Raw genomic sequence first — 15630 nt, 5'->3', positions numbered from 1 at the left:
TCTTAGTGGTAGGCCCAAATTCCTTGATGATTGTTAAAAAACCACACTAAACGTGATAGACCACTGTGTGCATCAATAAGCTTATAATTATATTATTACCCCCATAATTCTATCAGAGTAATATTCAGAGTGCTGTTAGATGTTTGTGCTTGCACATAATTCTGGTATATATTTCAGGACTTTAAAATGGAAATGATGGCAAGTACTGAGCTAGGTGAATGGCCAGAGGCCCATTCCATCCCAAACATCTATAATTGTCTCTGTTTAAGCAATGTTTTAGATTTGAGACTTTATCATATGTTATTTACTCTTGTGGCAGTTGTGGCCAGAATTGATCTTTAATTTTTGACTTAGAAAGCAGTAGGTGCCATAATTGCAAGTTGCAAAGTGTGTTTTTGATTCAGAAAGGCACTGCACACTGTGAGTGGAAGAGGTGAAGTGGTTTTCAGGGATGTAGGGTTAGAAGGAACAGTGTTGCAGAGAATCAGTATAAAGAGCCAGCTGGCCTGGTTCAATTTAAAACCCTCCCGTTTGACCTTGGGTAGGTTACTCAGCCCATCATACCTCAGTTCTCTCCTTTGTACGTGCCGATAATAGCACCTATCTCATGGGATTGTCTTGAAAACTAGGTGAGTTAACGCGCGTTAAACCCTTGGTTCTGGCACAGAGTTAGTCTTTGCAGTTGTGCACACTGTTCATTGCCGTCCTTTTTGGCTTCCCCTGCTGCGCTTGTTTTCAAAGCCAGCATTTTGACTTCTACACTAGCAACTAGTGTTTACTGAGTGCAGACCCCTTGTTAATTGGGCATTGTATATGGCTGTAAAGGAGAGAGTTTGGAGAGGGGAGTGAGATAGAATTTATCAAGTGCCTTAGAAAGACCTAGAGGGCTCTGGGAAAGAGGATCTTTCCCTCTGGGAAAGAGGATGGTTTCAAGAAAGGGTTGGCATTTCTGGAAGAGGATTTTGCCAAATGGCTTTGGTTGAGGGGAAAGGGATCATAGAACAGAAGGTGGCAGGCACTCCAGGAGGAAGGGAAAGCATGGGCAAAAATGCACTGAGGCTGAAAAGTGTGAATTTCTCCTGGGCGGATGTTGGGTTGTGATGCGGGATAATCTGTGACAGCTTAGTAGGTGGAAAGGTTGGAAAAGTGGGAGGGTAGGAGAGGGCGGCATGGAGAGCCTCTCTGTGGGGAAGGAGAGGCTTGGGAAGTAAGATTGGTAGAGGGTCACAAGCTGAACTTGCAGCAGTTACATAGTTGGAGGTGTTTCTGGAATGATCCATCTCTCAGTTTCTCCCCCTTGCCCAGCATACCCTTCCTGATCTGCTCCACTGCTTCAGTGACCCCCACCTCAGGGCCTTGCAGGACTGACCAGTGAGGCTCAGCTCCACTTTTTGGACTCACTCTGTGGTGCCTGTCTTGGAGCTCTGCTGAAGTGGTCTGGCATCCTGGACTATTACCGAGGCTACATTTCAGAAACAGATCATGCCCTAAAGTCTTTGACATGGATGTGATTGTTGCACCTGCACCCCTCCCCAACCCCTACACACACACAGTGTGTGCCAAAAAGCCCTTTTTCATGCTGCTCAGAGAATCGAGCATTCACATGCTAATACTTATAACTTTAGGATGCACAAGTATTAAAGTAGATGAGACCTGTAGTATGCATCTAAGTGACAAGTCAGTTTGGAGAGCTCTGCTTTCTCTTCCTCGAGAGCACTGTGCTGTGTCAGAGAGAACCTGAGTCTGGCCCTGATGCTGCCGTGGACCACCTGCGTGTCCTTGGGCAAGACGTTGAGCCATTATGGCCCTCTCTGTGCCATCATCTGTAAAATGATCTCTAAGATCCCTCTTCCGTTGGATGATCTTTTATTTCTTTTCCCTGGGACAGTCTGTTGCTTCTAGAAGGTTATTTGATCCATCTGTGAGTAATGGATTTTCTGAACACTTAATATATGACAGACATTGTTCTGAGTGCTTTACCTGCCTTAACTCATATAGCCTCTCAGTAATTCTGTGAGGATTGGTACCTATTAGTTGAGGTGACAGAGGCACAGGCAGATTAAGAAACTTGCCCAAGGTCACACTGTACAAATGACAGACACAGACCCAGACGGTGTAACTCCAGAGCCCAAGCCTTCACCACTAGTCTATGCTGCCTTGGGTGTAATACAGCAGGGCTGCTCTTGTTTGTGGCAGTGGTAGTCAAGAAGTCCATGGAGGGAGAATCACTGGAGGGGGAGGGACCATTTGGAGGAGTGGGGTTGGTAAAAATTCCCTGCAGGGACCATAATACCAACATGAGTCTTGTCTATGGGATGCGTTGCACATGCAGACAGGAGATGTGTTACTTGTTTATTAGATGGAGCTCATTACAGATAATCATTCTGTCTTTTCATCTTGATTGAACAGAACCACCATAGACCCTGGACTTATGGTAGACATTCAGTAATGTCAGTTGAATGACTGAATCCTTTGAGAAACTGGAACAGAGTGTATGTGTCAAAAGTAATGGTTTCCCCTTTATTTACCTGCCTTCTTTCCATTTTACTACTTTCTCCAGAGGTAATCTTTGCTAACAGTTTGGTCTGTATCCTTCCAGTCCTTCTCCAAGAATCTACTCACAGGTGTAGATCTAAACATAAATATAATTTAAAAATATAAATGGAACCACAGTAATTTTATTTAAAAAAGATAAAGAAACTATGAAATGTTCCAAGGCTTGTGGAAGAATGGGGCAGATGCCAGGTACACTGTCTATTCCTATTTCTTGGGCAGCCTGGTTTCTTGTCTTATTTCTGGAGATGCTGTGGTTTTGGGATAAGAATGTCTCATGGTGAAGGTTAATGAAGGACTATTTTAGGTGTCTTATTATTAGTCATACCCAGTCTGGATTCGATATTTTGGGGGGAATTCATTCTTAAAATTTTTAATATGTTTAATCAACTTTAAAATATTACTTGAAAAACAGTTTAATTTGCTTTCTATCTCATTACCTTAATGTAGTCACTCTTTTCAGTATAGCACACTGACCGAGCACATGGATTTTTGATTCAGATGAAGGGTTTCAACCCTAGATCTGCTTCTTACTAGTGTGCCTTGAGCAAGTCACTTTCTCTAGGCTTTATTATTTATAAAATGGGAATATCAAAGGCATTAAATGAGAAAATCAATATAAGGCATTTAGCATGGTGTCTGCGTCATAGTAAAGCCTATACATGTAAGCAATTCAGTTTTTTTTACTGTGGTAAAATAAACATAACATAAAATTTGGCATTATAACCATTTCTAAGTGTATAGTTCAGTGACATCAAGTACATTCACATTATGGTGCAACCAGAACTTTTAAAAAATTAATTATTTAATTAATTAGTTTGGCTGCCTTGGGTCTTCGTTGCTGCGCGGGGGCTTTCTCTAGTTGCGGCGAGAGGGGGCTACTCTTCGTTGCGGTGTGTGGGCTTCTCATTGTGGTGGCTTTTCTTGTTGCCGAGCACGGGCTCTAGACGCGTGGGCTTCAGTAGTTGTGGCATGCGAGCTGTAGAGCGCAGGCTCAGTAGCTGTGGTGTACGGGCTTAGTTGCTCCGCAGCATGTGGGGTCTTCCCGGACCAGGGCTCGAACCCATGTCCCCTGCATTGGCAGGTGGATTCTTAACCACTGTGCCACCAGGGAAGTCCCTCCAGAACTTTTTCATCAAACTGAAACTCTGTATTCATTAAACAATAACTCTCTGTTACCTTCCTCTCCCCTCCCCCCACCCTCTGGGAACAACCGTTCTGTATTCTGTGTTTATGAATTTGACTACTCTAGTTACCTCTTATAAGTGGAATTATACAGTATTTGTCCTTTTATGACTGGCTTGTTTCACTTAGCATAATGTCTTCAAGGTTCATCCATATTGTAGTAAGTGTCATAATTTCATTGCTTTTTAAGGCTGAATAATTTTCCATTGTATGTATATACCACATTTTGTTTATCCCAAACAAAATGTTGATGGGCATTTGGGTTATTTCCGTCTGTGAAGTTAACGTTTTGTGTCAATTTGTCTAGGCCACAGTATCCAGATATTTGGTCAAACATTATTCTAGATATTTTTGTAAAGGTATTTTTAGATGAAATTAACATTTAGATTAGTAGACTTTGAGTAAAGCAGATTAGCTTCCATAATGTAGGTGGGTCTCATCCAGTCATTTGAAGGCCTTCATAGAACAAGACTGGTGTCCCTTGAAGAGGGAATTCTGCCAGTAGACTGCCTTAAGACTTGAACTGCAGCATCAACTCTTCCCTGGGTTTCCAGTTTGTTAGCTTATCCTGAAGCTTTTGGATTTACCAGCCTCCACTGTCATGTGAGCCAATTCCTGAAATAAATCTCTCTCTCTCTTTCTTCATATATATTTACCTATATATCTATATCCTATTGGTTATATTTCTCTGGAGAACCCTGACTAATACTATATCTTTTGCCTGTTGTGAATAATGCTGCTATGAACATTGGTGTAGAAATATCTATTGGGGTTCCTGCTTTCAATTATTTTGGGTATAAATCCAGAAGTGGAATTACTTCTGGATCATACAGTAATTCAATTTTTTATTTTTTGAGGACCTGCCATACTATTTTCCACAGCAGCTGCACCATTTTATTTTATTTTTTAAAATAAATTGTATTTATTTATTTTTGGCTGCGTTGGGTCTTTGTTGCTGTGCGTGGGCTTTCTCTAGTTGCGGCTAGTGGGGGCTACTCTTCGTTGCGATGTGTGGGCTTCTCTTGTTGCGGAGCACGGGCTCTAGATACGCGGGCTTCAGTAGTTGTGGCTCACAGGCTCTATAGCGCAGGCTCAGTAGTTGTGGCGCACCGCTTAGTTGCTCCGCGGCATGTGGGATCTTCCTGGACCAGGGCTCGAATCCGTGTCCCCTGCATTGGCAGACGGATTCTTAACCACTGCGCCACCAGGGAAGCCCTGCACCATTTTATATTCTTATCAACAATGCATATGGATTCCGATTTCTCTACATCCTTGCTAACACTTGTTGTTCTGGGTTTTTTTGTTTGTTTGTTTTTATTTTTAATAACAGCCATCCTCATGGATATGAAGTGATATCTTATTGTGTCTTTGATTTGTGTTTCTGATTAGTGATGTTGAGCACACTTTCATGTGCTTATTGACCATCTGTATATCTTCTTTGGAGAAATGTCTACTTAAGTTCTTTGCTCATTTTTAAGTCAGGTTTTGTTTTGTTATTGATTGTAGGTGTTCTTTATATATTCTTGATGTTATCTATTTATTGGGTATATGATTTGCAGATATTTTCTCCCATTCCCTGGGATGCCTTTTCACTCTGTTGGTATCGTCGTTTGATGTAGTCCAATTAATATATTTTTTCTTTTGTTGCCTGTGCTTTTGGTGTCATATCCAAGAATCATTGCCAAATGAAGTGTCATGAAGATTTTCTTCTGTGTTTTCTTCTAAGAGATTTATAGTTTTAGTTCTGATGTTTGGGTCTTTGATACATTTTGAATTAATTTTTGTATATGATGGAGGTAAGGGTCCGACTTTATTGTTTTGTATGTGGATATCTAAGCAATTCACTTATTAATCATTGTAATGTTCTTCTCTATATAAACACCATTAGAATACATATAGACATAGTATTAAAATATTGATTCATTCTTGACATTTTTAAAACTATGTCTAAAGTGCTAATTTTTTCCTCATAGAATTACTCAAAATTTCTACTTCTTATAACTTTTACTGTCTCCAAGAAAGAAAGATTTGTCCTATGGTTAAAGGGTATTGATTGCTGATAGCTTTCCTTCCTCTCTTTCCACCTTCCTCCCTTTCTTCCTTCCTCCCTCCCTCTCTCTCTCTCTTCCTTCCTTCCTTTCTTCTTTCTTTCCTTCTTTCTTTTTTTGTTTCTTTCTTTTTTCCTAACCCTTCTAATTTCTTTTGGCTTTAGAATTAAAAAAGTAATCTATATGAGCTGAAAAAATTGAAACAGTGTATAGAGTCAAAAGTAATGTTTTCCCCTTTTCTTACCTGCTTTCTTCCCATCCCCGAGATACCTTTGTTAGTAGTTTGGCCTGTATCCTTCTAGACCTTCTCCAAGAATCCACTCACAGGTATAGATCTAAACATAAATATAATTTTAAAATATAAATGAGACCATATTGTATTCATTGTTCTGCCTTTGTTTTTTTTTTTTTTAGCTCCACACATACATAAGCATATACATGTATAATATACAAATCTCAACCTGTCACCTGAGATGTAGATTTTTGTGGCATATCTTGTCATGGAGATCAGTAGGTGAAGCTCAAATGGAAGAATGTTCTTTTTCTATAGAAGACCAAGCCACTTAAAGTAAGAGTGGCATTGGGCTAAGCTTCTCAAATCAGACTGCTTGCACTGTTCCTTGTGGCCTCATTCCCATGAAAACTCACTTCTTTAAGCTGAAAGGTGAACTCTTTCTCACCAAATTATGTAGAGCTCCCATTAACTTCACTGTTTTCAGAGCCAAAATTCCCTCGTGGCTGTGTCATTTCCTGGTAGGAACTTAGGTGTTTAGGAGGCATTTGAATTCCCTCCTAATGACCTGAAATCCTACTTAGTCTGTTTTCTGACTTGAGTCAACAACTAGGAGGCCAAATAGACCCAGTTTCTTGTGTAGAGACACTGTGTTTATCTCTGGCCCAGAGTCTACCACCAAATACATTTTCAGTAAAAAGTATTATATTTCATTTGTCATAAATTTAATAGAAGAAAAAGAAACCAAAGTGAAATTTAGGGGATTTTTGAACTTTGGGTAAGTATTTCTTCAGAAAAAGATATATTAGTTCCTAAAATATTCTTCTACAGACAAAACAATAGATTAAGATATCAAAATATTGGGATTAATAACTACTCTCATAAAATTCAAATGGCATCCTTCATATCCAAGTAGCCCTATATTAAATTACTATCCTTATACTTTAAATTAAAAAAGTATAGAGTTCTGAATTTCACTTTGATATGTCTAGGTATGGATCTTAAAAAAAAAATTTTTTTAACATCCTGTTTTCTCTTGCTGTGTCCTTTCCATTTGAAGACCCAAGTCTTTCTTTAGCTCAGAGAGCTTTTCTCCAATTATTTGATTCTTGCTTCCTCTCTCTGTAAGCCAGGAATAATTCAGACTAACGGTTGTCAAAAACTCTTAAAGGAAGAGAGGAAAAGCCAAAATAGAGAGAGGTATGTTAGTAAGGAGCACATTTAGGACAGTCTTAGGGACACTGTATGTTTAATAAATAATGAAAATTCAATAACATTAAAAATGTTAGTGAAGAAGAAAAAAATCATGAAAAATACTCACACCAAAATCATGTCACAGCTGAACCTTGGGGATAAAGGTCCGAGGAAGAGAGAGTAATAAGGGGGAGAGAGAAAGTTGTGCTCCTTACCTTTAAGCCGGCAGGAAGGAGGACTGAACCCCAGCTTCTCCATCTCTGGTGTTGCTTTTCCTCCTCCTGCTCTGCCTTCGGTTTGTATGCGCTAAGGGCATGAAGACAGACGGTGGAAGAGCACAGTGATCTGGTTTTTTTTCTTGCTGCTTGTGTGACTTTTCGGACAGGTTGTTTCCACTGTGGGGAGAAGAGGGATGAATCAATACCTCACCCTCCTGGGGCAAGTTGGGAACCTCTGTATGGACACTAAGCCTCATTTTCCTCATCAGAAAATCAGGCCTGTCTCTCCCTACTTCTAAGAGAGGAGTCATGAAGTACTGTATGTGATAGGGTTTTGTGAACTTTATTGTGCTCCACGGAGGATAGAGATTATGTAACCGTCATCATGCTTTAAAGCTCTTTCTTCCCAGAAAAATACACAAAAAACTAATGGCTGAGTGACCATTTATGAGATGTCAGCCTCTTCTCCGGGTTCTTCTCATTATCTTCATGGACACCTTATGGGGTAGAGGCTCTTATTATTCCCATTTTATAGATGAGGTAACTGAGGCCCAGAGAGGTTAAGTAACTTCCAAGATCACACAGTGATGAAATCAGGACTTAAACATAGGATAACCTCATTTCAGTGTCTGAATGCTTAACATTTATGCCATGTGTAATACACTCAGGAGTGAAGCAGCTGCTGTTGATGGCGACTTTTCAGAGGGTTGGTGAGTAGTCGAGTCTAGTGCTGGTCAGCAGAGGTAGAGGTCTTTCTGTGTGCACCAAATTCCTTGTCCTGATCTGCCAGATTCCTCTTACCATCCTTTGTAATCCTGGGAGGGTGAACACTTTGTATCCTCTGTGCCTGATACACCCTAGTTCCGGCATCCATCACCCCTGGCCTGAATTACTGCCACAGTGTATTAAACTATCTGTGGTAAAGGATCAGTTTGGTTTTGGTTTTATTTTTACCCCTCGGTCCAGTGAAGCTTGACATTTTTGTAAAAATATGAAAACTCCTATTTGGATGTTGCAGCAATGTCGTATTACTCTAAAATGTTTTAAAGTTTCTAAACGTTTACTGTCAGTTTCTGTGATTATCTTGTTGCAGATGGTAAACAGTTTGCTTACTAGCGTTGGTCCACAGACTATGGCTTCACTAGCATTGTCCTAGGGTTCTCCTTGCTTTCACTCTTGCCCCCTGTAAAGCAACCAGGATGTGCCACAAAGCAACCAGGATGATTCTTTAAAAATACACATAAGGTCCCATCATTCCCCTGCTTAAACCCTGCAATGGCTTCCCACTGCATTTAACATAAAGTCCAGATATTTACCATGGGCTGAAAGGTAATCTGGCTCTGCCTACATTCTCCCATCTCCGTCTCCGCCTTGCCCACTCTTCCCCCAATGCTAATGAAATGTAGTCAGACTTTGGATAAAAAAGTAGGTTCAGGTAGAGAACACATAATGATTTGAGATGTGAGATACGCTTTGTTTTGTTCTTTCGTCTACAAGCTCAAGCTTGCACTGGTGCTTCCCTCACTTCCTCCAGGAGCGAGAACTTTGCCACTAGCTTCAAAATGAGTGAGATGGCCAATACCAAGTCCCAGAGAAGATTTGTGAGGAACTCTGCTCGAGTAATGTAACCTACTGCTCCTCTGATAGACTCAGCCTCATGATATCCATATTCTGTTCACACCTTATACAAGCGTGTTAGGCTGTTTGTTTCCTTCCTCAGAAAATGGGACTGATATGGGTCAGGGTGGTACAGGGGTCATTCCAGTTGCTCTTGAGATTGGAGAATAAAAGATTGATAGTGTGATTGTTGTTACTGTTGATGAAAATTCATTGGTGGGGAGCATGACTTTATTCAGTGAGCTGAGGGGAAGCACACATCCTGGCAAAACAGTTTCTTGGTTGGTTTGACTTTGGCCCTGAACACTGGCCATCCAGAGGCCCTCTGTGTGGAGGCAGTCAAGATTCTCTCCCCATCTCACCATTGCTTTCCAGTCTCCAAATGGAGCACTACTGTTTCAATGAATGAGTAGGAAGCAGCTCCAAAATTGCTCATGTAGCCATGGAGAGTCATGGTTTATACAGAGCATGCTTTTGTAGCTGAAAGCTATAACAGCTGTTGTGAACATCATTTCAAGCTGAACTCCCAATATTCTCCTTGCCTTTTTAACCCATTGCCAATTCTAATGATTTCCCAACTTTCAGAAGAGGAATTTTATTGTCTTTTGTTAATGAATTGTCATGGTAATGAAAACAACTGTCAAATTTTAGCGGCAAGAAATTTATATTCAGTAGATCTGGGGATGTGAAGTAGGAATGTTCATTTTATCAAGCATCCTGGGAGATTCTCAGGCAGGTGGCTCAAGGACCTTATTGTGAAAAACACGGGTTAAAGTATTGATAGTATCTTTTCTGTGTAATACTGGTATTTAGTGCTAAGTTGACTGAATTTTAAAGAAGTTCCGTTTTTGCCCAAGATAGAGTAACAGGGCCAGACTTATTCTTTTGCCTGAAATAACCTGAAATAATATCAGATAAAATATATGAAACAATATACGGTTTTTGAAACGCTGGCCATCAGGCAGTGGGAAGGCAACGATCCCCAAGAAATCACAAACAAAAGAGGTGAGGGCTTGAGAATGAACCGATAGCTAGTGGAAAGCAGCCGCATAGCACAGGGAGATCAGCTCAGTGCTTTGTGACCACCTAGAGGGGTAGGATAAGGGAGGGTGGGAGGGAGGGAGACACAAGAGGGAAGAGATATGGGGACATGTGTATATGTATAGCTGATTCACTTTGTTATACAGCAGAAACTAACACACCATTGTAAAGCAATTATATGCCAATAAAGATGTTAAAAAAAAAAAAAGAGGTGAGTGCTTGGACTGCTCCAGCTGGCTGCCAGATAGAGGTTCCAGGCTGAGCCGCAGGTGGAACTCCTACTTCCTGAGGTGAGGAGGTATGCTAAGAGCCCAGGGAAACCAAGGTGGCTGGAGTTCTCAGGACAGAGCTCTAGAACCAAGAGAGCTGCACAGAGAGAGGGCACTGGAGGTCTGCAGAAAGGCCCCTCAAGGATTCATCAGAGCGAGTGAGGCAACTACAGGAGGCTGGAGGGAAGGGGGAAGGGGGAAGGGGTGCAAAGATGGGGGAGGGGACAGGGAGGGGGTGGAGAGCAGTGCCCTGCACTCACAGAAGTCTGGGAATATTGCTTATTCCCTCCAACCAGACTGGAAAACTCATAGTTCACGAAGTATTGGGCAGAACATTCAGGAAGATCTGGCCTCAGTAATGGGGAATAATTAACCCTACACTGAGCACTGCTCCAGACGTGCCTAACAGATCATAAAAAAGCAATACCCGGGGTTCCCTGGTGGCGCAGTGGTTGAGAGTCCGCCTGCCGATGCAGGGGACGCAGGTTCGTGCTCCGGTTCGGGAAGATCCCACATGCCGCGGAGGGCCTCGGCCCGTGAGCCACGGCTGCTGGGCCTGTGGGTACGGAGCCTGTGCTCCGCAACAGGAGAGACCACAACAGTGAGAGGCCCGCGTACCACAAAATAAATAAATAAATAAATAAAAGTAAAGCAGTTGTGTTTAAAATGGAAATACACTGTCCTTGACTGTCCTGGAGGTGTATTTCCATACACATTTTTGTACCATTAAAAAGTCAAATAGTCGAGGCCTTCAGAGTAACATTTTGTACATAACAAGCCGGAGTCTGCCAAACCATGGTCTGTGTTGATATTTACCTTGGCTTCTGAGATAGCAGTTCCTCTTTGATGTCTATTATTGTTTTTTTGAAATACTTTTCCTGTGTTTGATAACTCCAGCTTCTGCATTGGAGTATGGTAAGGTAAACTCAGCCAAGTGCATCATGTATCCATCCCAAGGGTTGGAGCTGGGAGTAGGGGACAATGAATGGAGGGTGAGGTGGGGCTAATTCTCTGAGGCCAATGGATGACTCGGAATCAAATGCCTTAGAGAGCAGTAAGGGCCAAACCAGGGAGGCCAAGATCTGCTGACAGGTCTAAGGGGTGGGTTAAGCCAGGGTCTAGAACCAGAAGCCTTTGAAATTCAACAAGAGTGTACAGGGATTGAAGTCACCAATGTCATGTTAGGACTGTGAGCAAGGCTGAAGATTCAGACCTCTACTTTACCACCAGCAGTTTGAGGTTGGGTCAGAGAGGTTACTCTGGGGTCATGCATGAGCTTAATGCTCTGGGGGTCCATAACTGAGCTCCAAGCTTTGAGCCTGGGCTGTCTATTCTCCTCTGAGAATTAGATAGTTTTAAATTTGGTCACCAGGTGTGTTTCTCTGATTCGTCACTGCCCTGAAGTTCAGCCTGACACCATATCTTCTGGATATCTCTTCTTAGATGCTTTGCTGCTTGAAAAAACAAGTTTTCTTCAGTTTGGCTGGGGCTAAGCACCTTGCAATCCTCTCCCATTCTGCTGGTGCTGATATATGGCTTTTCTTCATACAACTTATAAATCTCTTGGATGCTGGAAAAGTATATGTTTCTTAAAATGTTGTATCTCAGATCAATTTGTAGGAAAGCTCCTACTTGAAGATGACAACAAGATACCATTACTCTCATTTGATGGAAATGTTACTTTCTTTGAAGGATTGGGACTAACTGGTCAGTCTTTGAAAAAATTGGAAGTCAGTTTGTCTTTTTTAGATTTTTTTTGACATAGACCATTTTTAAAGTCTTTATTGAATTTGTTACCGTATTGCTTCTGTTTTTTGTTTGGGTTTTTTGGCCACAAGGCATGTGGGACCTTAGCTCCCCGACCAAGGATTGAACCCACACCCCCTGCATTGGAAGGTGAAGTCCCAACCACTGGACCGCCAGGGAAGTCTCAAGTCAGTTTGTCTTTTAAAATTTTTATTTATTTATATATTTTTTACGCAGGCCTCTCACTGTCGTGGCCTCTCCCGTTGTGGAGCACAGGCTCCAGATGCACAGGCTCAGCAGTTGTGGCTCACGGGCCCAGCCGCTCCGCGGCATGTGGGATCCTCCCAGACCAGGGCTCGAACCCGTGTCCCCCGCATTGGCAGGCAGATTCTCAACCACTGCGCCACCAGGGAAGCCCCCCAGTTTCTTTTAAAGCAGGGGTCTTAAAAGTCATGTTTTCACCTAGAAAAGAGGCTTTTGATCAGAGGTCTTCAAAAACTTTACTTTTATTCCTAATGTCGACTGTACTATGGATTGGGTTACTGCAGCTGGGGTGCAGGGATGCATACTGGTCAGTATTCTCATGGTCACTATGATGGTTCTTGTGGCAGAAACGATTCACTTGCAGTATTCAATAATGAAAATAATAACAACAGCAGCAGCAGTGCTAGATGGAGTAAGTTTATCACTTTCATTTCCTTCAAATCAGCATTGATTGGAGGAGGTTCTGTTCCTCTCTGGTGTTTTCCAGTGAGAGAGATAGGTATGAAAGACATTAAGAGAGCATGGGTGATGGGACTTCCCTGGTGGTCCAGTGGTAAAGAATCCGCCTTACAATGCAGGGGATGTGGGTTCGATCTCTGGTCAGGGAACTAAGATCCCACATGCCCCGGGGCAGCTAAGCCTGTGCCCCACAACTGCTGAGCCCGCGTACTGCAGACTACAGAGCCCATGAGCTCTGGAACCCGAGTGCCACAACTACAGAGCCCACCCACCCTGGAGCCTGTGCACCACAGCTAGAGAAGACAAAACCTGCTACCACAACTAGAGAGAAGCCCGCGCGCCACAACGAAAGATCCTGCATGCCTCAATGAAGATCCCACATGCCGCAACTAAGACCTGATGCAGCCAAAAAAAAAGTAAAGTAAATAAATCTTAAAAAAAAAAAAAAAAAGAGTATGGTTGAGGCTTTCTGCCTTTACCTGATGAGCTTAGGACCACATTCTGTATTCCTGCATGTATCTGGGACTTTCAGCCCACCAGGAAGATGCAATCAAGGACAAAGGTTATGGTTTCTGGAGAGAAATGCACAGAAAAGCTAGATATAATTTAATGATTGTTAATTGTGGTAGGCGGTGCTGGTTTTGTTTTGGCATTATTTTTAATTATTTCTGCTTGTGTGCTAATGAGTAAGAGAGGGTGGAATGAGTGGATGAAACAACTGAGCCCTGAAAAGCAGTTACAGTCTGATTGGTTCTCAGATGGAAGTTTATTTTTCCATGAGAAGAGAATCAGCTTGACAATGGGAAACCCTTGAAGGGGGCAGGAGCCTTTAACTTTGCTTCAGTCTCAGTCCTGCTTCCATCTCCCCACTTTTGTCTCTGCCCTCTACTCTCATTCCTCTTCCCCCCAAACCCACGATGGCCCTTCTGTCGGCAACTTTCTCCTGAACCTCATTTTCCCAGAAATTGCACAGGATTCAGAAGAGGCTATGATGGGATATTTTCCCTCCTCTTTTCTGTGGATCTTATTTTTTGGATTGGAAATCTAATTTACATGCCACTCTAGAGGTCCTTCTTCAAGATTATTTTATGAAATGAAGACAACCCATTCTTTTCCTGTCTTGAAAGGAGTTTTTAAAAAGTTAGAAATGGAGAAAGGTCAACTGAGGGGATGTTTGGATTTTGAAGTATCCTGACACTGGCATGAAACCAGTTCTTGTGAAAACAAAAGGTTTGGACTGTCATGAAACCACACCTGCTCCTATACTCAGACAGTACAGTGGTCCTACGTTTTATGGTAAACAGTGTTGACTCTTACACTGAGCACAGTGAAGCCTCTGGATTTTCCTTTTGGTGCGGTATCAGTCACGGCCAGACTTGGGGATGGAGTATTGTTAATGAGGGAACTTAGGCCTGAGAAAGTAAAATTTCATGAAAAGCTACAGGAGTATCATCTCTCCTTCATTGTTTGGCACTTCATCACTTTACTTTTCCATGTTTTAGTTAACAAATGATATTGAGAAGTATCTTCTCCTTCATCATCTCCAAACCAAAGTCCATCTTTTTGTCTTTTCCCTGTGGGTATGATTTGAGAAGCAATCCATCAGGGACAATTCTGAGTCAATGTTGAATAAAAAAGCAAGAATAAAGGTGAATGATTATTTTTTCCTGGTGTTCTAAGTCATTGGAGAAATGATAAGCAAGTTAGCTTACATCACTGAGCATCTTACTCTTATAGAAAGGACCATTAGACTAGTGATTGGAGAAAGCAGTGGCATCCTTGGCAGAAAGACTCTGGTTTAAATGAGCTTCTCCACTGGCCTTCCTTTGGGCTCACTTCCACCTCTAGTCCATCTCATCATTAGCCACATTTCTAAAATTAATTTATTAGAGGGGCCATTTGGTTCACAGGACGAGTGGATTTTGATTGGGTGTGGTGGTGGTGGTAGATGGAAAGGGGAAGACCTGATGATTATTCCACTGAGGGCCTGAACAACATGAAGAGGGAAGGCCAGTTAAGAAGCAGAAAGAGAAAAAAGAAGCAACAGAGCCAATCTTCTAAAACCTTTGTTGGAAGGAAATCTGCTTGAAGACTAATTTACTGCCCTTAGTCATATGGTTGAATCATATTTTTTGTAACTAGTTCTTATAAAATCCAACCATTTCCAAGCTGATGACCAAAGAATTCTCTTCCAACTTGTTAGGGTAGAGAGATCTCTTCTTTAACCAAAATTACAGAAAGTCTTCTGCCACCAAGCACTCAGATTTCTTACTGGGTCCACCCCTGCAAGATCAATTTTTCCAGATCAATCCAGTTGGTTAGGTTAACTGGGGCCCAGTCAATCTTAAATAAGTACCAATTACAGGGGCAGAAAGCTTTTTTTAAAAAATTGAAGTAAAGTTGATTTACAATGTTGTGTTAGTTTCTGGTGTACAGCAAAGTGATTCAGTTATATATATATATATATATATATATATATATATACACACACACCTATACAGGTATATCTCTATCTCTATATACCTATACAGTAGGACCTCGCTGTTTATCTATTTTATATATAGTAGTTTGTAGTTGGTATCTGCTAATCCCCAATTCCTAATTTATCCCTCCTCTCCCTTTCCCCTTTGGTAACCATAAGTTTGTTTTCTATGTCTGTGAGTCTGTTTCTGTTTTGTAAATAAGTTCGTTTGTGTCATATTTTAGATTCCACATATAAGTAATATCATATGGTACTTATCTTTCTTTTTCTGACATTTCTTTTAGTATGATAATTTCTAGGTCCACCCATGTTGTGGCAAATG

General features: G+C 41.6%; 1 protein-coding gene across 1 annotated transcript in view; it reads left to right on the top strand.

Annotated features, from left to right (window-relative positions):
- TMEM45A (transmembrane protein 45A) overlaps positions 1 to 15630 on the top strand; it is a 110387-nt gene that overhangs the window by 1050 nt on the left and 93707 nt on the right. The window lies entirely within an intron of this gene.

This window comes from Phocoena phocoena, chromosome 4 (assembly GCF_963924675.1).
Source record: "Phocoena phocoena chromosome 4, mPhoPho1.1, whole genome shotgun sequence".
Classification (NCBI taxonomy): Eukaryota; Metazoa; Chordata; class Mammalia; order Artiodactyla; family Phocoenidae; genus Phocoena; species Phocoena phocoena.
This window is presented reverse-complemented; position numbering and strand designations above follow the sequence as displayed.